This window comes from Camelus bactrianus, chromosome 1 (genome assembly GCF_048773025.1).
Source record: "Camelus bactrianus isolate YW-2024 breed Bactrian camel chromosome 1, ASM4877302v1, whole genome shotgun sequence".
Classification (NCBI taxonomy): domain Eukaryota; kingdom Metazoa; phylum Chordata; class Mammalia; order Artiodactyla; family Camelidae; genus Camelus; species Camelus bactrianus.
This window is the reverse complement of record NC_133539.1, coordinates 98,698,348-98,721,869: the sequence shown is the minus strand read 5'-3', so window position 1 is coordinate 98,721,869 and position 23,522 is coordinate 98,698,348. Positions and strand designations below refer to the sequence as shown.

The window sequence follows — 23,522 nt, the reverse complement described above, 5'->3', positions numbered from 1 at the left end:
CTCAATAGGTAGAATGCATGCTTAGCACACACAGGTCCTGGGTTCGATCTCCTGTACCTCCATTAAATAAATAAATGAATAAATAAACCTAATTACCTCCCCTCCCCAAAAAATTATGCATAAAGGCCTAAATTTGCCATCACATATATCTCTGTGAATACTGTCCTTTCATGAGACTCATTCTAGCCAGCATTCACGTTCCTTGAAAACAGTGGGGAAAGTTAAACTCGGGTTCTGATTTGTGTTGCACACGTAAAACAATAACTCTTCATGATAAATTTACATAATCTGGGGACCAAAAAGCTAAAAAAGATTACATTCTAAAACAGATTACTCAAGCCTTGCCTTCGAAGAAAGGTTCAAAACAATTGAAATAAAAATTAAAAAGGCGTTTAAAATGGAAAGGCTGGATGTTCTTTTTCCCACAGTTTTCCTTTAAGTTTGTGTCTGCCCTTCATGGCTTGAAGAAGCTTACATATCTCCTTCCATCTCACCAGCAATTTTTGGCCCCTTTTTCTCTGAGCCTCTGCTGGGTTGGAGTTTTCTGTCAGTTTGCAACCAAGTGTAGAGTTGCCATTGTCAGGGTTAAGAGCAGGAAGTGGGAAGGTGGGGGCCTCCATGCGTGTGGTGTTGGCTGACTTGACCTCTGGGGAAGAGGAAGGCTTGAATCACCCCGGGCTCTGAAATCACCCCACTCAACTTTATCATTCCAACAAGAGCAGTTAAAGGAAGTATGTCATTAACTACCCCTTTCCTTCACTGTGGGGCAGCAGATATTAGAAGCATCTGAGACCAAATTCAGACCAGTAATAAATTAACCAGGCTCTCACTACAAAGTAAGACAATAAATAGGAAATAAATGGCTGAAAAGGTTTTCTCAAGCAGCAGAAATCCAAGAAGGCAGGGTGCACAAAAGAAGAACATAAAGAAGAAAGATACAAAGAAAATACGTGAGGCACCATGGAGGGGCCTGTGAAACAGAGTCTTAAAAAAAAAATACAAAGAAGACCAAAGAAAGAATGAGTCTTGTAAAGGACTCTGGGAAAAGAAAAAAAAAAAGAACCAAATCAGAAAGGAAAGGAAAAGTATACACATTCAAAGAGAGAAAAGGAACATTAAAAGATACTGAGCTGTCACGTGAGGCCACAGCACCAGAAAGCTCTTTTTGCCAAGACTTTGAAAACATAAGAAAGCTTAAAATGTGTTGTCATTAGGCAACAGATTAAAGTTCTGGAAGCCTTTCAGATACACATGCTTTTAAATATCACAATAAATTATGCATCTATGACATAGATTGGGATGGCTTGGCCGGCAAGTAATCAATAATTCAAAAACTATGAGCATGAACCTAATGTAAATGGGAGTTTCAAAGTTGGATTCTGAAAGGATCCCCACCATCAACAAGAAAGACGTGCCCAGCAAACTATTTTTCTTCCCCCAGAAGGAAAAGGAGTAGCTTTAGCACATACTTGTCCTTAGAATGCTGGGGTATTTCAGCTGAACATTTTGTGCTAAATTGTCAGATGAATTATTCATGGGTTTTCAAAACTTTTTTTTTTTAATTGTTAAATTTCCATCAAGGCTCTGGAACCATCAGTTACATGACATCTCAGAGATGATTTCCATTTCTTGGAACCATGCCAGTGTGAATGTTGAGCCAGCCCATTGAGGAAAGGAGCAAGTGTCTTTAAGCCTAGCAACAGTCAGGATATGACCAGATTTTTTTTTTTCCTAATATGTTGATGTGTCAACATAAGGAAAATACGGTGACACTAGTAGTTATTTAGCAGTTTCTATTTCTACTCAAAATATTTTCCTCTAGACTTAAACAGAGTTAAGCTACTGCCAAGTGATGTACAAGGCAATTGCCATGGTTATGTGAGATGTTGTATAGACTTTAAATCTGACATTTGAAATTGCTTCTAATTGAAGAGCTGCAAGTTGTGGTTTGAATAATAAAGTTTCTGCATGCACAGTCAAACTCCTTTCTTGGAAAGCTAGTAAAGAGAAGATACTTTTTTTTCCCACCAAAATTAACCTCTGCTATCCTCTGGAATAACAGCATTCAAACTTAATTTCAGGCTCAATTTTTTAGCCAATAAAGTGGGAGTCCTATCTTTAAAGAATTTCTTCATCAACTCTCTAAATCAAGTCACAGTCAGAAGGCTTATTTCAAAACCATAGGCATAGACTAATAAGGACATTATAAACTGGCCTTACAACATATTTGCTAAATATGCAAATTAAACCAGTCTCTCCACCCTCACTTTCCCAAACATAAATCTCTCAGCTTAACTGCTTGAGTGTAGGTATGGTGATTTTCTCCGTGTCTCAATTTCCAGCAGTTAAAATTCCATTTAACTAGGGTATTTTACCTCCTCAACATTATACTGATGCAATTGCATTACAGAAATTATGTACTAAGGATGCAGTGATTAAAATTGGTATTTGACTTAATTACAGGGTACAGTACATGGATATCTGAATGTAACTTAATGGAAAACAAGATGTTTTATTTGTATCTTTTATCCTTGCAGGAAACTTGCTTGTTAGTAGCTATTGGGCCAAGTCTCAAGCTACTGACTCTCTTCAGGAGGAATAAGGAAGACTGCATAAATGTGAAGTTAATGATGTCATTATCCAGCTAAACACATTAAACGTTTAATATATTCCCTTCTAAACAGTGTCTTTCTCAATGTATCACCTTAATTATATTACACCTAACGAAAGTAAACATTCAGTCAGCTGACAAATGTTCACGGCATTATACATCAAAGAGCAAATAGGTGAAATATGTCAGCATTTTGAGAAGTAAAGAAAGAAGTAGAAAAGCTGTGACTACAAGAGGAAAGCATATTCCCATAATTACATGGCGTTCAACTGACAAGTACACCTAGAAGTCATTCTTTCTTCAATGAAAAAAGATCTGGCTCAAGCAATCAGTTATTTATCTCTTTAAAATTTCTTTTCTTTTCTTTTCTTTCCTTTCTTTCTTTCTTTCTTTTTTTTTTTTTTTTTTTTGGTTGTTACAAAGCCACATGCAAAGTAGTGTTTTGTATTTAAAATATAATACATTATTTAAAATTCTGGTTAATTTCTTCAAATAAATACCTCTAAAACATTCACTGTTTTTAACAACTAAGCCTCTATTAACAGTAATTTGGTTTACAGTTTCAAATTCTGCTTTTTCACTAAATACATCTATATTCCATTTACCCTAATTTTTGGAGCTCAAAGCAATAATAAATATATTTAAATATGGATTTATCTACATGTGCCCAAAACATTTGATTCAAATTGATAATATAATTCTTGCAAATTTGAAAGAATTGAACTAGCTTTATCATGGGGAAAAATATGAAAACAGAAAGAGGAACAGGCAACATCATCCAACAGGGGTTATGATTCAAATGAAACTTCACTCTGGAAACATATTCAACCATCACTCTTCCATGAGCCACTTAATTCAGTAACTTCAGCTATAAGAAACCATCTGAGAAAGAGTTTGAAGAACCTAAACAGATGTTAAGTGACCCCGTGCTGATCACGTATTTACTCGTATATAGAAATGAGTCACCCAGTCCATCACACTCAGTGCATTAGAAGAGGTAACTATAAAAGAGCAGGAAAAGGGAAGATGAGAGGTATGATCACGGGTTCAGCATCAACAAGTAGGGGCGGGGGGGGTGGGGGTAGCAAAGGGCTTGACACTGAGGGAGGAAACAGAAACTGAGAAGATTTCAAAAAGTTTCGCCACTTCTGAACTCTGGGACTTTGGCCATGGACTAATCATCTCTCTGGGCCTCAGAATCCTCATTTTACCCCACAGATACCTCACATTAAGTCATAGGATTGCTGAAGAGTAAATGAACTGATATATGTAAAGCACTTGGAACAGTGCCCAGAGCATACTGAAAACTCAGTTAAGTGTTAGTTATAGAATGCCTAATGGTCTAAGACCACTGAAAATAGAGGCAAGCAGCCCTGTCTATCCCGGCAGTTCAAAGGAATGGAGTGCTGATCTTTCCATTGCTTCAAGTTATCACCCCGGCCACTGTGGCTCTTGGAAACTGCAAAACTCTTGCAAAAGAAGGAATGAGAAGAGAGTGCGTGCTTTTATGATTTATAATGAGAAATATGTATTTGGTCTTTGGGTCAAGGGAAAAGTGATAAGGGTTGCATCAATAAAGACATGATATGGGGACCTAGTCCCCTGTTTGTGTCAATTACTTATGCCCTTCAGACTTTTTTGAGCCTCATTGTGAACATGTCACTTCTATCACACAATGAGTTGTTGCTGTTGCTGCGTGAGTGTATGACTTGGTGGATAAAAACATTTTTATCTTGTGATGGGCATCTCTGGCTGCATAGCTATGTGGTGTCTTATGATCAGGAGCTTCCTGTCCTACGGTCAGGGAACAGTGACATTCTAGAAGTTATTTTTCAGCTGTAAATATTTCTGTGCTGCAGACGGCAGGGTCTTGAACCCAGAACCCAAGAAGTGAGGGCCATGACTCTTCTCTTGAAGCTGGAGGAAATTCCACATAGCATCATTGCATACTATGGATATCAGCAATACAACTAGTATTTATGCAAAGAGAGAAGTGGTTGAGTTAGGGATATCCATGGACTCATGGCACTGATGAATGGCCAGGATAGTGGTCAAAAGTCTGGAAAAGGGATGCATGACTCTTGCACTGGGGTTTAAAGAGACTCCATGTAACATCCTTATCTACTCCACAGCATGGCATATGCCAGGGCATATGATCCAAGCAGCAAGGCAGCCTAAACCCACCATAACCCTCTTTTGTTCTGGAATTCACTCAAAAATAGCAGTCTTCTTAGTCACTCAGACAGTTGGAGCAGAATGAAGTGGTATGTGTTCTCTTCAAAATCTAAAGGGACCTACTAAATACTATATTTCTTTCTTAGTGATAGGAGGTCCAAAGTTTAACTTATCCTTTACCTTGGAAGATATGTCTCAGCATGACCCAGATCACTTGATCCCTAAAACCTTACTCAGATTGTTAGGCCCTTGACTCTACTGGATTTTCTCCCATACTCTAACACCCATCCAGGTAACTTACAAGTTCCTGGTTATCAGATCTGATTAATCTGATGTCAGCAGTATACTGGACAGTATGATTTCTGTGGAATGTCCAGATGATCATCCCTTCAAACTCTACTATGATGGAGAGCAGGAGAATTAACACAGCCCAGAGGCAAGATGGTAAATAGGTACTGCTGTCCATGGACTATGAATGTGAACTGCTTCTGAAACAGGAGTTTCTCATGGGGACTGATAGCATGTGTTTAGAGGATGAATAGGTACATGCCCAGTGACAGAGTTTGCGTTGATTTGTCTAGTAAAGAACTATGCTCAACTCAGCAGCTACAAGTGAGGCTACCACTAGGTTACGTTTACAATAGTCTGCTATCACCTGCCACAAGCTAATTGAGTCTGGTTTTTTCAGGAAGTGTGCAGGTCCATTAAGCAGCGGTTGGGATCACCATCACTGTATCCTTGAAGTCACTGAGGCTGGCAGTAGTACCTGCCATTCTACTCAGCATGAGTTTAGGATTGCTTAATCCTAACGTCGCTTTCAGGGACTTCCAGCTGGCCTTTCCTATTATTACGGTTCTTACTCCACAAGTCAGGAATACAACACTAGAGGTTTGGTTTTGTTTTTTTTTCCCCAGGTGCTAAGTATATCTATCTCAATTAGGCACTTAGATAATGAGGAAATGAACACAGTATAAGGCCATAGGGCCATATTGGGTGCATTATGAAACAGACTTGGGTCTTTATTACTGGGCCTTCCTACTTCCTTATTCTACCAGGATTGCCATGAGATAATTTTGGATCCACTGGTGTCAGTTCAGACCCTGTATTCAACAGCTCTTTAAAAATCTAGGTATTTCCCTTCCCCCAATGTATAGTTCCTCTGGTAAATGTCCGTAAATATCTTTACAGAAGAACTGGAAGCCCTGCTGTGTCTTACATGGCTAACTGACCTTCCCTTCAAATGATGGGCCCTGGGCCAGAGAACTGGCTCACATCTGGAAGTTGGGCAATGGATCATGATATTTCCACTGCAGCATTTTGCTCACCCACTACATTAGTTGTCTACTGCTGTGTAACAAATTACCCACAAACTAACAAATATTTATTATCTCAGAGTCACTGTGGGTCAAGAGTCTGGGAGTAGCTTAGATGGGAACTTCTGGTTCAGTGTGTCTTACGATGTTGGATAAGACATTGGCCAGAAATTCAGAAATCTGGGGGCTCAACTTGGACCAAAGGATCCACTGCTAATTTCACTCACATGGTTATTGGCCACTCTCAGTTTCTTACTGGCTGTTTACAGCATCGCTTGCAGTATATCCACCTCAGGCATGGGCTATACATGGTTTTGAGGCAAGGGAAAGCTGTTATCCTCTAGCAAGAGGAATTTCTCTGGGTGCGAGAGCCTTTTTCACTAAGCTACAGGGTCCACTTCAAGCTCATCCAGCAACAAACCTATCTCAGGTCACATGGCCTCAGTTCTACCTTACATAGGCAGTTGATGGGTTTGGAATTCACCTTAATTTGTAACTTTGTCACTGTCATAATCACTAATCTTAAGCACAGTCTGCTTATCAACTACAGGAGATACCATGCCCTGAGTTAACTGACTGATTTGAACTTGTCATTTTCTTCCTTCAAAACAGTGATGGCATTTAACAACAATTAACACCACAGTCCCTAATCACATTGCCCCAAATCACTCAAATGCTAAAGATATTGCACAACCAATGAACTTTCTTTCTCTTGTACCCCATCTTAATTCACTATAGATGAGAGACTTAGTATTTTGTCACAATTATTTAATAATTATGCTGTTTTAACAAGCCAGGGTTTAACATCATCCTTTATCACCAACAATGGGTTCCTTTTTGCCATGTGGCTGCTAAATATTTAATTCCAAATTCCTATCTTAAGAATCTGCTTCCTTGATCCACTTCTGTAACAAAATATCTTAGTTTTTTTGCCATAAATATCTTAGTAAATATCTTAGTTAAGTAGCTTAGTAAATTCTGCCATAAGCAGATTCCTTAACAAGGTAGTGCAAGTAGTTTATTTTGGAGTTGACCCCAGGAAACCACTAGCAGGGACAAGGGAACTAAGACAGTGAAGAAAGGGCAAAAAGTAGTGTTTGTTACCAAGCTAGTTAACACTAAGGAAACCACTAGAGCTTAATCACAGTAGAAGACTGAAATCCAATGGGGAGCAACGGGCTCTGAGTTATCTCAGCAGTGGGCAAGAAAACAGTGGTATTTATATAACAATTCCCATCAATCATCAGTTAAGGGGTATTTCTGGGAGTCACTAAATCCAAGGCCTTTTGGCTTGATTTGCAAGTGAACATAGGAGTCTCCAGAAGCCAAGGAAAGCCAACAGGCAGTTAGAAGTTAGGCTGTAATATACTAAAATACTAAGATGCAAAGGGGGTAAGAGCAGGGTTCCAACAGCACATTTGACTCTTTGTATTTAATAAAAAAATAATTTGCATAACCAGAGATGTACATTCTAAATAGGCTAAAAACATGTTTAAAGATGTAGATATCGATGTAATTAAATATTGATCTGTTTATCCCTGGTCAGGTGTGTTTTGTTTTTACATATAAATATTTAAATTTTAAATATAAATATTTATATTAAATACAAGTTTAAATAAATTTTAAATATAAATATTTAAAATCTCTGTACTGCTAAGTGAAGAGGTTTATAAATTAACCATGTTAAAGGAAACATTAACTTATCTTTACATTATTTCAATGGAAATGATTTACAAAATTGTTATCATAGCAATAAGGATATATTGTACTGGACAGGAAAATATAGCGATTGTTTTGTAATAAATTTAAATGGAGTATAATCTATAAAAATATTGAATCTACTATGTCTTACACTTGAAATTAATATTGTAAATAAAAATAACACACAAAATAATTGTCACAAAGAGGGAAAGAAGTCAGTAGGAATATATGTTTTAGTAACATGCTTTTCAAAACTGGAAAAAACACATTCTTTTCAATGCACATAGAATATTCATTAAAATAAATAACTTTCTGGGCCATAAAGCAAATTTTGTTGAAACTTCCAACAAATTTCAAAAGATTGAAATTATACAGGGCATTTCCCTGGCTACAGCAGAATTAAACTAGAAATTAACAAGAAAAAGATAACTAAAATGTTCTCTAAATGTTTGAAAATTGAGTGACACACGTTTAATCTTGAATCAAAAAATAAGTTGTATTGGCAACTTTGAAATGAATAATAAAAATACAATAAATTAAGATGTGTGGAAAGCAGCCAAAGCAGTGCTTAGAAGGAAATATATAGCCTTAAAATTCACCTATACACATTGAAAAAGATTAACAAACTATACATTTAAGATCTCTGCACTTTGCTGTATGCTTATTAAATTCCATTCTAAAAGTTCTTAAAAATTGGATATTATCTGATTTAATGAATTGACACTAAAATACAAATGAATAACATGCAACTACAGTTAACTCTTGAACAATGAGGGTGTTGGGGCACTCCAAGCAGTCAAAACTCCGCATGCAACTTCAGTGTTCCATAGCTGCAGTTCCACATCTACAGATTCAACAAACCTCAGATCATGCAGTATAGTAGTACATATTTATTGAAAAAAATTCACATATAAGTAGACCCATGCAATTCAAACCCATGGTGTTCAAGGATACTGTATATCCATATCTAACTTTTAAGAAAGATTTATCAAACTCAAATGATTTTTGTCACACTTTCAAGCAAAATGCCATTACAAACTGAAAAATTTCAAGTGGTCAATGTAGGAAAGTTAAGAAGCCTTTCAAGTGGATCTTAGACCAACCCATCCAGGAGGAGGTTATATAAAAATTGTATTTTAAGGACACGTTTGGGTGAAACAGAACTTAGTAAGTAAGATTTAATGAATGATAAAAAGAAGAAAAGACTAAGAAAAATAATGTCCCAATATATTTTCTTGGTTCAGACTTAAACATGATAAATAGAAACCAGGGGAGCTCTTTACTCATGTCAACGGCACTATTTCTATAATCCTTGAAAGAGATCCCTTTCAACTCTTAGTTGCCTTCTTATTCACAATCCTAAATTTACTTTCTCCACAATTCTACAAAGAATATAATTCTCAATAATTGTTATTCTACCTCCTTCCACCACGGTTATTTTGTTAGATTCTCATGATTTTGAAGCTCATCTTAATACTGACCTTAGTTAAACATTATTACCACTTGTAATTAACATGCTACACACAGAGTTAACTCACAAAACTATTTGTTTATTGAAAACAATATATACTTCTTAGTCCATCCCAGAGTCAAACCTAATTTGGTTCAAATGAATCTTGTTGATCCTTCTTAAATACATTGACACTTGAACTTCTATTTAATCTAAAATTTAGTTTACCTGCCATCCTTTCCACCAAGCTAAGAAGAAATGTCTCAAAATTACATATAATTTGAATGTGATCCTTTATCTTTTATTGCAGTGTACTTACTAAAATGCTTTCTTCTTTCTCCCTCCTCCATTAACAACTATTTCTTGTTCTTCCTATTTCCCCATCAAAAAGTTTAAAGACAATTTATCAACCTGTGGGCCTGCCTGCTTACATAGAAAATATCAGTAAAAGAACAAAGAAGCATAGCTTTGAAGAATTATAGATAGAAGTAGATCATCATGTTCACTCAGAGTGAACTTTAGTGTCATTTGGAACATAAAAGAGAACAATTTCCTAACTTTGAATTTGAGTTGCCATTCTTAGTTATAAGGGAAATCTAATATCTGAAACCTATCCCAGAACATTTTGTGAACATGAAAGCAAACATCTATTTTATAAAATAAAACCATAGCTTAAAAAACTGTCACTAGTTAAACTGACAAACAAATTCTCACATCATGGGGCTCTTAAGTTTCTAGTGTACTCTGGATCAACTGGATGGTTTATAGATAGGATCACCATTAACCACTTCTGCATTTCTGGTAAGTGCATACTAAATGCTGTCAGAGAAAAAATAGTTCACCATCCAACAGGGAAAAAGACACCATCAACAGGGAAAAAGATATCATCTAAATATAGAAAATAAACATTGTCACTTGAATATATTCAGTAGCTCATCACTTAAAAATCACATTATACCCGATATAACATAAAAATTTTTGGAAATTTTCTATGCTGTTTTAACATATTGTTGATTTCGATTTTTCTTTCTAAAAAGTTTAATAGATTGTTGTATTATAAAAGTAACACATTCCCATTCTAAAAAACCTAGAAAATACAGAAAAGTTGAAAAACCAATCATGCATACTTCCATCATCTAGAGACAACTCCTACTGCATTAATTTTTATTGATATTCCTTCCTATTTATTATTATTTGGGGGGAGGACATGGGTTTTTATTGCATAGATACTTTAGCTATTTTTATCACTTAGATTTTTTCCATGTTCTATATAGATTTTTTCCATGTTCTAAAAAACATGTTCCATGTTTTTCCAAGTTTTTCATAAACTTCATTTATATGGCTTCCTATTTCATCACAATTAGCTATGCAAAAGTCTGCTTAAGCATTTCTCTATGTTTAAATCCTTAATTTGTTTCTACTTCCCTCTTTATGACTTAAAGCTTTTCTTATATTTCTAGATTTTCCTTTTGATCATCCCCCCAAAGTTTTAATAATTGCTAATTTTGTTTGAAATATATTAGGTGTCAGTGTTTTGTTTTTGTCTTTCCCTAATAGGGGATGGCTTCATTAGAAAATTGGCTTTAAATGCTTTAAAGTTTATATTTAATATTTGCTAATTTGGTAATGAAATACAGTTAGATATCAGTGCTATTCCTCACATGGCTTGAAAAACCACCTCACATGAAAGCAAAGCATTGATAAAAAGCCTAACCATTTGATAACAGACTACTTCCGTTAAGACACAGGTTCAATGCCCTTTCTAGAATTTACCCAAAAGTTCACTGACTGCTCTTAGTTAGACATCTCAAAGAATCCAGATCCTAAAACTCTCTTTGCATTTCAGCTCTTCAAATAAACTCAGTAAAAAAAAAAAAAAATTAAACAGTTTAAAGGAATATACTCATGGTCTATATTTCCAACTGCAAAAACCAACGGAAATTATATCAGGAACAACAATTCTACTCTAGCAGTGCTGAAATTGAAACATCATTATTTATATCCTTATTTATAACAAATTTTTATTCATTTGGATAATTTCTACCTATTATTAAAAAAAAAAAAAACATTTTTCAACAGATAATTCAAAGCAATGTAAAGTTTCTATTGTCCCTAACTGGCATCCTGTAGAGAAGATAACTATCTTACTCTGTGGCAAAACAGCACATTATGCAGTGAGCACAATAATTCACGTCTCAAAAGTACTCTTTGAAATGTTTCACATAGAATCTGTTTGTCTCCACATAGAGTGCGCACATGTATCTTCATTTATTTAGTAAAATACTACTCAAATGATAGCATACTTCCAAATGAAAAAGAAATGGTTAACTCTTCCTTTTATAATTGAAATTTGCCATCCTTAAGTGCCTAAAAGTAATTATAGAAGAAAAGAAATTTCCTCTGCTTATATACAGAATAAAATTTTATTGTAATAACTAGTCATCTTGAGCTGAAATGAATTTACATGAGCCATGTGGTTGGCCAGCAGTCATTTTAATCCTATTTCCTGTAAAAATAGCGATGTGGAATCCATGACAAGGGGGCAATATTTCTACAGTGTTATCCAAGGACAGAGCATGTTGTTCAGAAAATATTCCCTGTTACTTGCCCTTTCTGCAGGGATTAGAGGTCTTCTTTGCTTCATTAAAACTCAGGGGACATGTTGATGTAATTTTCAGTCACTGGCTGGAGCTTACCACTTTTAATTAAATCAGAGTACTTGGATTTAAAATTTTTAAGATTCACTTTCCACTTTTCCAGGCTTATTTGTCTTAGTCATTTGTGCATTTTCTGTCTGATCCATTTTTAAAGAACCAGTTTGGCTTTGCACTTAAGTATTAGTTTTCATGACTGAATTTATGAATGGAGGAAAAGGAAAGCTGAGGAGAAAAGTGAAAAGCTGTGAATACAAATATCACTTCATTCTTGGCATTCTGGTCAGTAAAGATGCTTGAGATAATTTCTATCTTCTTAAAATTGTTGAGGCTTCTTTTGTGCCCAAGTACATGATCAATCCTAGAATGAAAAGGTTTTTGAAGAAATCATGACTGAAAACTTCCCAAACTTAAAGAAGGAATCAGATATCCAAGTACAGGAAGCTCAGAGGGTCCCAAACAGGAAGAACCCAAATAGACCCACACCAAGACATATCATAATCAAGATGGCCAGAGTCAAGGATAAAGAAATGATTCTAAAGGCAGCAAGAGAAAAGCAAAGAGTAAGTTACAAGGGAACCCCCATAAGGCTCTCAGCTGATTTCTCTACACAAACACTACAGGCCAGAAGGGAGTGGCAAGATATATTCAAAGCCCTGAATGAAAAAAAAATGCAGCCTAGGATCCTTTATCCAGCAAGGCTATCCTTGAGGATAGAAGGAGAAATAAAGAGTTTCACAGACAAAAAAAAGCTGCAGGAGTTTAGCAACACTAAACCCATGCTAAAAGAAATATTGAAAGGGCTATTCTAAATAGAAAAGCAGCAGGATGCTACAGAAATGAGAAACACACAACTGGAAAGGTGATAACTCATGAATTACAAATAAAGTAAACATGAAATTATGAAAGAAGACATACAATCACTGAGAGTGGGAGAGGGAGGCAGGGAAGTATAGAATATTTTTTTCTTTCTTTTTTAAATTTTTTTAACAGTAGGATGGGTTTGAGATCATGTTACTATCAGTTTAATAAAAACAGTTATAGTAATGGGTTGACAGATTTACAAAAAAGGGTAACCACAAGCCAAAAATTTACAAAGGAGTCACAAAAATTAAATAAAATCCATGATAATACAAAGGAAAATTACCAAACCACAAAAGGAAGAAGAAAGGAACAAAGAGGATATACCAATTCAACTGCAAAGATAAGTTCAAAATGGCAATAAACACACATCTATCATTAATTACTGTAAATGTTAATGGACTAAATGCTCCAGTCAAAAGACACAGAGTGGCAGACTGGATAATAAAGCAAGAACCTTCAATATGCTGCATACAAGAGACCCACTTTAGGGAGAAGGACACATATAGATTGAGAGCGAAAGGATGGAAAAGGATACTCCATGCAAATGGAAAAGCCAAAAAAGCAGGTGTTGCAGTACTGATTTCAGACAAAATAGACTTTAAAACAAAGGCCATAAAGAAAGATAAAGAAGGACATTTTATAATGATTAAAGGAGTGATACAAGATGAGGATATTACACTCGTTAATATATATGCACCCAATATAGGAGCACCTAAGTACATACAAGAATTACTAACAGAGATAAAGGGGGATATTGATGGGAATACAATCATAGTTGGAGATTTTAACACTGCATTAACATCACTAGACAGACCTTCCAGACAGAAAATAAACAAGGCAACAGAGAAATTAAATACTACAATAGAAAAACTAGATTTGGTGGATATTTTCAGAGCATTACACCCCCCAAAAATAGGATATACATTCTTTTCAAGTGCACATGGAACATTTTCCAGGATTGATCATGTACTTGGGCACAAAAGAAACCTCAACAATTTTAAGAAGATAGAAATTATCTCAAGCATCTTTACTGACCACAATGCCATGAAACTGGAAATCAACAACAGAGAAACAAAGGAGAAAAAAAGGAAAGCATGGAGATTAAACAATATGTTATTGAAAAAACAATGGATCAATGAGGAAATCAAAGCTGAAATTAAAAAATACCTTGAGACAAATGATAATGAAAGCACAACCACTCAAAACCTATGGGACACAGCAAAGGCAGTGCTAAGAGGGAAGTTTATAGCAATACAGGCCTTCCTCAAAAAAGAAGAACAATCTCAAATAAACAATTTAACCCACCACCTGAATGAATTAGAAAAAGAAGAACAAAAAGCCCCAAAAAGCAGCAGAAGGAAGGAAATAATAAAGATCAGAGAGGAATTAAATACAATAGAGATTAACAAGACCATAGAAAAAATCAACCAAACCAAAAGCTGGTTTTTTGAAAAAGTAAATAAAATCGACAAACCTCTGGCCAAACTCACAAAGAAGAAAAAAGAGAGAGCACAAATTAGCAAAATAAGAAAGGAAAATGGAGAAATTACAACAAACAAAATAGAAATACAGAATATCATACGAGAATATTATGAAAAACTATATGGAACCAAACTGGATAACCTAGAGGAGATGGACAAGTTTCTGGAAACATACTGTCCACCAAAACTGAATCAAGAAGAATCTGAACACTTGAACAATCCGATCACTAGAAAGGAAATAGAAATAGCAATTAAAAACCTCCCTACAAAAGAAGTCCAGGACCGGACAGCTTCACCGGGGAATTCTACCAAACATACAAAGAAGAACTCATACCAGTCCTTCTCAAACTCTTCCAGATGATTGAAAAGGAGGGAATACTCCCAAACTCATTCTATGAAGCCACCATCACCCTGATACCAAAACCAGGCAAAGACACTACAAAAAAAAAGAGAATTATAGGCCAATATCACTGATGAACATAGACGCCAAAATCCTCACCAAAATTTTAGCAAATAGAATCCAACAACACATAAAAAAGATTATACATCATGACCAAGTGGGGTTCATCCCAGGGACACAAGGCTGGTTCAACATACGCAAATCAATCAGTGTAATACATCACATCAACAAGAGAAAGGACAAAAACCACATGATCATCTCAATCGATGCAGAAAAAGCATTTGATAAAATTCAACACCCATTTATGATAAAAACTCTCGCCAAAGTGGGTATAGAGGGAACATATCTCAACATAATAAAAGCTATATATGACAGACCTACAGCCAGCATAGTACTCAACGGTGAAAAACTCAAAAGCTTCCCACTAAAATCTGGGACAAGACAAGGATGCCCACTATCACCACTCCTATTCAACATAGTCCTGGAAGTCCTAGCCACAGCAGTCAGGCAAGAGAAAGAAATAAAAGGGATCCAAATTGGAAAAGAAGAGGTAAAAGTGTCATTATATGCTGATGACATGTTACTATATATAGAAAACCCTAAAAGGTCCACACAAAAGCTACTAGAGCTGATTGAAGAATTCAGCAAGGTAGCAGGTCACAAAATTAACGTTCAAAAATCAGTTGCATTTCTTTACACTAACGATAAATCAACAGAAGAAGAAAGTAAAGAAACAATCCCCTTTAAAATAGCACCCAAAGTAATAAAATATCTGGGAATAAATCTAACCAAGGAGGTGAAAGAATTATACACAGAAAACTATAAACCATTGATGAAGGAAATTAAAGAAGACTTTAAAAAATGGAAAGATATTCCATGCTCTTGGATTGGAAGAATCAATATTGTTAAAATGGTCACACTGCCCAAGGCAATCTACAGATTTAATGCAATCCCTATCCAATTACCCAGGACATATTTCACAGAACTAGAACAAATCATAATAAAATTCATATGGAACCATCAAAGACCTAGAATTGCCAAAGCATTACTGAAGAGAAAGAAAGAGGCTGGAGGAATAATTCTCCCAGACTTCAGACAATACTATAGAGCTACAGTCATCAAGACAGCATGGTATTGGTACCAAAACAGACATATAGACCAATGGAACAGAATAGAGAGCCCAGAAATGAACCCACAAACTTTTGGTCAACTCATCTTTGACAAAGGAGGCAAGAATATACATTGGAATAAAGACAGTCTCTTCAGCAAATGGTGTTGGGAAAACTGGACAGCAACATGTAAAACAATGAAGCTAGAACACTCCCTTACACCATATACAAAAATCAATTAAAGACTTAAACATAAGACAAGATACAATAAACCTCCTAGAGGAAAACATAGGCAAAACATTATCTGACATACATCTCAAAAATTTTCTCCTAGAAGAAATAAAAGCAAGAATAAACAAATGGGACCTAATGAAACTTACAAGCTTCTGAACAGCAAAGGAAACCAGAAATAAAACAAGAAGAAAACCTACGGAATGGGAGAAAATTTTTGCAAATGAAACCGACAAAGGCTTGATCTCCAGAATATATAAGCAGCTCATACGACTCAATAAGAAAAAAATAAACAACCCAATCCAAAAATGGGCAGAAGACCTAAACAAGCAATTCTCCAAGGAAGACATACAAATGATCAAAAAGCACATGAAAAAATGCTCAATATCACTAATTATCAGAGAAATGCAAATCAAAACTACAATGAGGTTTCACCTCACACCAGTCAGAATGGCCATCATTCAAAAATCCACAAATGACAAATGCTGGAGAGGCTGTGGAGAAAGGGGAACCCTCCTACACTGCTGGTGGGAATGCAGTTTGGTGCAGCCACTATGGAAAACAGTGTGGCGATTCCTCAAAAGACTAGGAATAGACTTACCATATGACCCAGGAATCCCACTCCTGGGCTTGTATCCAGAAGGAAATCTACTTCAGGATGACACCTGCACCCCAATGTTCATAGCAGCACTATTTACAATAGCCAAAACATGGAAACAGCCTAAATGTCCATCAACAGGTGACTGGATAAAGAAGTAGTGGTATATTTATACAGTGGAATACTACTCAGCCATAAAAACCGACAACATAATGCCATTTGCAGCAACATGGATGCTCCTGGAGAATGTCATTCTAAGTGAAGTAAGCCAGAAAGAGAAAGAAAAATACCATATGAGATCGCTCATATGTGGAATCTAAAAAACAAAAACAAAAACAAACAAACAAAAACAAAGCGTAAATAAAGGACAGAAATAGACTCACAGACAGAGAATACAGACTTGTGGTTACCAGGGGGGTGGAGGGTAGGAAGGGATAGACTGGGATTTCAAAATTGTAGAACAGACTACACTGTATAGCACAGGGAAATATACACAAAATGTTATGATAACTCACAGAGAAAAAAATGTGACAATGAGTGTGTATATGTCCATGAATAACTGAAAAATTGTGCTGAACACTGGAATTTGACACAACATTGTAAAATGATTATAAATCAATAAAAAATGTTAAAAAAAAATCCTAGAAAATGTTCCACATGCACTTGAAAAGAATGTATATCCTATTTTTGGGGGGTGTAATGCTCTGAAAATAGCCACCAAATCTAATTTTTCTATTGTATCATTTAATTTCTCTGTTGCCTTGTTTATTTTCTGTCTGGAAGATCTGTCTAGTGATGTAATGCGGTGTTAAAATCTCTGACAATGATTGTATTCCCATCAATTTCCCCCTTTATCTTTGTTAGTAATTATTTTATGTACTTAGGTGCTCCTATATCGGGTGCATATATATTAAGGAGTATAATATCCTCATCTTGTATTACTCCTTTAATCATTATAAAATGTCCTTCTTTATCTTTCTTTATGGCCTTTGTTTTAAAGTCTATTTTGTCTGAAATCAGTACTGCAACACCTGCTTTTTTGGCTTTTCCATTTGCATGGAATATCCTTTTCCATCCTTTCACTCTCAATCTATATGTGTCCTTCTCCCTAAAGTGGGTCTCTTGTATGCAGCATATTGAAGGTTCTTACTTTATTATCCAGTCTGCCACTCTGTGTCTTTTGACTGGAGCATTTAGTCCATTAACATTTACATTAATTAATGATAGATGTGTGTTTATTACCATTTTGAACTTATTTTTGCAGTTGATTTGGTATTTTCTCTTTGTTCGTTTCTTCTTCCTTTTGTGGTTTGGTAATTTTCCCTTTGTATTATCATGGATTTTATTTAGTTTTTATGACTCCCTTATAAGTTTTTGGCTTGTGATTACCCTTTTTTGTAAGTCTATTAACCCATTACTATAACTGTTTGTATTAAACAGATAGTAATATAATCCCAAACCCATCCTACCGAGAACAAAAAAATTTAAAAAAGAAAAAAAATTACTCTATATTTCCTTGCTTCCCTCTCCCACTCTTAATGATTTAGATGTCTTCTTTTAAAATTTTGTGTTTATTCTATTTGTGATTCATGGTAGTTATCACCTTTCCAGTTATGAGTTTCTTGAGCTTTTCTAATATGCTTCCTCAGGGATGGTGGTCCACTGTTTTTCTCCATGGTCTCTTTGTTCATTTGCTTTACTTCTGTTACTAGTGTTGTAATTTTTATTATTGCTACCAAACATTGAGAAATTAAAAACAAGTACTAATAAAATGTGTGTAAGGTATAAAGTGCCATATACAATGAATACTCACATCTTACTCAGTTTAGGAAATAAAATTTTACCAACATTTTGAAGATTCCTGAGAGCTCCTCTCTGATCCTACCCATTTTTCAGTTCCTTCATAAATAACCACTCTCTGAATTTTCAATGTATTACTCCCTTATTTCCTCCATAGCATTTTACCACTTTTGCCATATATATTTATTTCCTTTAATAAGATACTCTTTAGTTTTTAGTAATATGTATGATTATTAGGTTTTCACTGATAAATTTCTGCCTTATTTTTGACTGAGATTTATGCATATTATGTTTAGCTATAGTTCATTCATATCACTGTTATGCAGTATTCATTTACACCTTCTAGTATTAGTAGAAACATGGGGTATTTTCAGTATTTTTCTACTACAAACAGATATGCTATAAACCATTTCTACAGACTGCATATCTGGCTAGGGTTAGCACATTAAAGATTTTTAAAGGAGGTTGGAAGGAGAGATGAAAGGAAAACCTAGGAAATTTCTCCCCTACCTCTCTGTCTTGACTGGCATTTCCCATAGCAGCTGCATCCCCTTCAAGGCTCCAACTTCAGCCAGACAGGTCCATCATGGTACCAGCGTTAGCTAGGTGACCTGGACAAAGATAAAAATATATTCTCTTTAGATAAAAAAGAAGGCAAGTTATATTCTCTCCCAAAATGTAATTATGTAAATGAAAATGTTATGACTCAAAATTAAATATTACATCTGAAAGCTATTCCTATAAATATGAGAAAATCAATAATGTTGGATATATAAAAATAAGCATTATTGTAGATTGCTGGCATTTGATAAAAGCTCTCATTACTCATTCTAAATGAGTCTTTCCTTTGTCACAAAAATAAACAAGAACTCTGCCTCTTCTAGGAACAGACTTAACATATGATCCAGTAATCCCACTCCTGGGCATATATCCAGAAGGAACCCTACTCCACAAAGACACCTGCACCCCAATGTTCATAGCAGCACTATTTACAATAGCCAAGACAATGAAACAGCCTCAATGTCCATTGACAGATGACTAGAAAAAGAAATGTGGTATATTTATAGAATGGAATACTATTCAGCCATAAAAACGACAACATAATGCCATTTGCAGCAATATGGATATCCCTGGAGACTGTTATTCTAAGTGAAGTAAGCCAGAAAGAGAAAGAAAAATACCATGTGATATCGCACATATGTAGAATCTTAGGAAAAAAAAAAAGGAGAAGGGAGGGGGAGGAGGGGGAGGAGAAGAAGGAAGAGGAGAAGGAGGAGAAGAAGGAGAAGAAGGAGGAGGAGGAGAAGAAGGAGAAGAAGAAGACGACAAATGAACTTAAACATAAAATAGAAACAGACTCATAGACATAGAATACAAAGTTGTGGTTACCAGGGGGAGGAGGGTGGGAAGGGACAGACTGGGAGTTAGAAATTTGTAGATACTGACAGGTATATACAGAATAGATAAACAAGATTATACTGTATAGCACAGGGAAATATATACAAGATCTTGTGGTAGCTCACAGTGAAAAATAATGTGACAATGAATATACATATGTTCATGTATGACTGAAAAATTGTGCTCTACACTGGAAATTGAGACAACATTGTAAACTGACTATAACTCAATAAAATAAAATTTAAAAAAAAAGAACTTTGCCTCTTAAAAAAAACAATGAAGAGTCTTTTCTAAGATATAAAACTCTTACAAAAATGTTTATCATATTTCAAGTTAATTTTTACACTGAACTAAGAATTTCTCTATTAATAACACGCTTATCTGTTCATATTGGTTCCTGATTTTTATTATGAAGAATAATACATAATAGTACATAAGCATTCTTGAGTATGTGTGTGTGAGTATAAATATCAATGCAGGTGGTTTTATATTATGGAATGTGTTTCCAAGAGTAAAATTATTGTTTCAAAATAAATGTATACTTTTATGCTTAAGAGATATTGCCAGATCATTTTTCCAAGATGCGCTGAAATTTTTTACCTAATCACCAGCAATGAGTGAGAATTGTCTTCTCTTTGCCTCCCTGCCTGCAATAGACTTTACTGTACTCTTAAATTTTTGCCTGCCTTGTGGGTGTAAACAGATATCTAGCTTCTACTTCAACTTGCATTTCCATGGTTACTATAGAAATATGGAGTCTTTTACACTGGCAAGTTGGATATGCAATTTTGTGAATAGTCTTTTATACTCATTTTTCTATTGGGCTGTTTGACTTTTTCATGATATACAAGTCCTCTTTTTATATTAGACCAGGGCTTTCCAGTGTTTTTTACTTCATGATGCTCAGAAAATTACATTTGTAAGTAATCATGGGATAAAGGGACTTCAGAATAAATGTATACTTATAAATCATCATAGGGCAATGGACTAAGAAGTTTCCAGTGACTGGGCTGGACCAGCCTGGGGATTCTAGCTCCCTCTCTGCTAAAAGGAAGCATGAAAGAGATGTAACCCCTATTTTGTTCTGTCTGGGCCAGACATAATAATTCCTGCTGATAATATCAACTTTGATATAAAGTATATATTTTCCAAATTTATCATTTAACTATTGAGCTTGATCTTTACCCAGATAGTCTTAATATTGTCTAATATGTTTATGTTTTGTATTGTGGCTTCTAGACTGCATCTCTTTAAGAAATCCCCTAAATTTTACTGTAGTTTTTTAAGTTTGTCATCCAAGAGTTTTGCAAATCATGTTTCATGAAACTTTAACGTAATTCTTATTCCCTAGGAACATTTTAGAAGATACCAAGTTAAAGAAACAAAAAACAATGCTTCCAACTTTTGACCAATTATGGATTATGTAGTGGCTGAAACAAAATGAACATGATAAAATTTCTCCGAAATACTTTGAATTAAGCAATATTTTAATGATAGTTTTCAAGAAAAGGAACGTGGTGTCATCTAAAGATTCCTTTCCCTGGGAATTAAAGTGTGGTTCAGTCCTCCCTTGGCAAACTCACAGATTCTCTTGATCTCAGTGTGGGCATTGTTAAAGAGGTATACTGGATTATACATTGTCAGACACATCTCCTTCTGCTCTAATATTCTACAGTTCTACTGTATTTCTCAGAGTTACATGTTAGTCAGAAGAAATGAAAGGAATTATATTTTTCAGGATATCGGTGGCATTTCCTTTGGGAAAGCCAGATTAAGATAATTCTCAGTGTTAGAAACATTTTTTCCTCTTTCTTTAATAATAAAAAAAAAAAACCAACTTGATGAAAGGCTCTTAAGGACCACTTCAATTTACTGATGAAGTGAGCAAGATTACGGTCTTACTCATGGGATTTCACAGTTTATAAAAATGACTATCTCAGGGATATGTGTTAAAAAGGGGGGATCCAGAAGAAATTAATTATGGAAAACTAGCCAGGTTTTAAGGTCATTTTGTCAGTTCTTTCCATGTTTTGCAATAAAGTTTCAAGAGTCAAAACTAGGGTTCAAAATAAAGTGAGACATCAAAGCCACCCACGTAGACTGAGTGCTATATATGTTCTTAACAGTTAGTGGAGCTTAGACTGATTATTTAAAAACAAAACAAAACAAAACAAAACAAAACAAAAAAACTAAGATCCTCTGCAACATTGACCAGAATCCAGCCTCACTTGATTCTGATAATATTCCACTAATCTTCCATCAGCTTTAAAGTTTCAGTGATTTTATTAAAAGTCTAATTTTGTCATTTTCATTACATGACTTAGGGGAAAAAAAAGGTAAATGGGACATTATTCCTATAACAACTAATATGCCCCAAAATATTAGCCTTTGAATAAAATCTTGCTATAGTCATAGAGTTGCCTCCCTTCCCCTTCCCCGTTCAGGACATGTCTTATCTGCCTCTGCAGGATCTTTCTTAGATCTCTCTCCAAAGGAAATTCATTTAAACAAGGTGGCATGGGTGACCCTAACAGAAAAATTCAACGTATCTACTTTTCAAGGTCTAATTCTAGTCTTGATCTTTTTCCTCCAGGAACTCTTTTCAGATCACCCAAACCACTGTCTATTTATCTGAATCCATAAAACTGGTTGTACATATTGCTCATTTGGAATTTAATTACAGATTCTTGTTTTCACATTTTCTTTCATCACCAACTCTATCTCATGTTTTGTATTCTGGTTTAGATTTCTATTTAACTTTCCAAACCTTTATATATATATTTTTTTTTCCAAGTAATCTCTAAGGAAGTAAGGACAGAATTTTTGTTGCAAGTATCAAACCCAATTCTAATCAGTTTAAATAATATTAGAGCAACAGGAAAGATAAGGTTGGCCCAATGGACATTTGAAGTTGGAATTTGGAAGACATAGAAGTTCCTCCCTTTTAACTGTTGTCACCTTTTTTGTGGCTCTGATTCTTTCCTGCTGCAAATAGCTGGGAGGGGACATGAACCATAGGAAGGAAAAACAGCCACTGATAGTTGCAGATTTACTTTTTTTTTTTTTTTAAGCAATTCATCAGGGACCAAGAAGATCCTACTGAAATAGAGTCTCCCTCAAACAGAGTTTCTCTGCCAAGTTTATGATTAAGCCGTCTCCAAAATGTTATTCCCCTCTTGTCCTACACCTGTTCCCCCTAAAGATTGAGGAGTATAAAAAATGGGGGGTTGTAATTGAGCAGGATCCTATGGGGCATTCCTGAGACAGATCCCCCCACGTCCTCTGCCTGCCTCTTGTTTGTAGAAAAACTTTAGCCTCCCAGACCTTCCCTGAGTTTCAAAGAACAAATTTAATCAGAGTAGTGAGAAAATGCAGAAACAGATGAAAAGAGTCACGTCAACAAAATAATAATAGTTTAGCCATTAAACAAAGTCAAGGACCTTTATTTCCTCTTCTGGGGCTATAGATAATATTCTGAGCAGTATCTTTGAGCTATTTTGCAGATACTGAAACCTCTACCAGGCAGAAGAAGTTAACTGCATATAGACCCCAGCCAGTTGGAACCAGAAAGTTGATAATGGTGACTCCTGATTACTTCACCACCAACCAATCAGAAGAATGTCCATGAGCTGATCACATATGCTGCAATCCTCTCCCCACTGTCTTTAAAAACCTTTCCCTGAAAGCCTTCTGGGAGTTTGGGTCTTTTGAGTATTAGCTGCCTGTACTCCGTGCTT

At 35.3% G+C, this 23,522-nt stretch overlaps 1 long non-coding RNA gene across 1 annotated transcript in view; it reads right to left on the bottom strand.

Moving 5' to 3' along the window:
* Positions 1–23,522, bottom strand: part of LOC141578166 (uncharacterized) — a 367,419-nt gene that overhangs the window by 271,265 nt on the left and 72,632 nt on the right. The window contains exon 2 of the long non-coding RNA XR_012508204.1: positions 18,898–18,998. This is a non-coding gene — a long non-coding RNA (uncharacterized LOC141578166). The remainder of the gene's footprint in view (positions 1–18,897; positions 18,999–23,522) is intronic.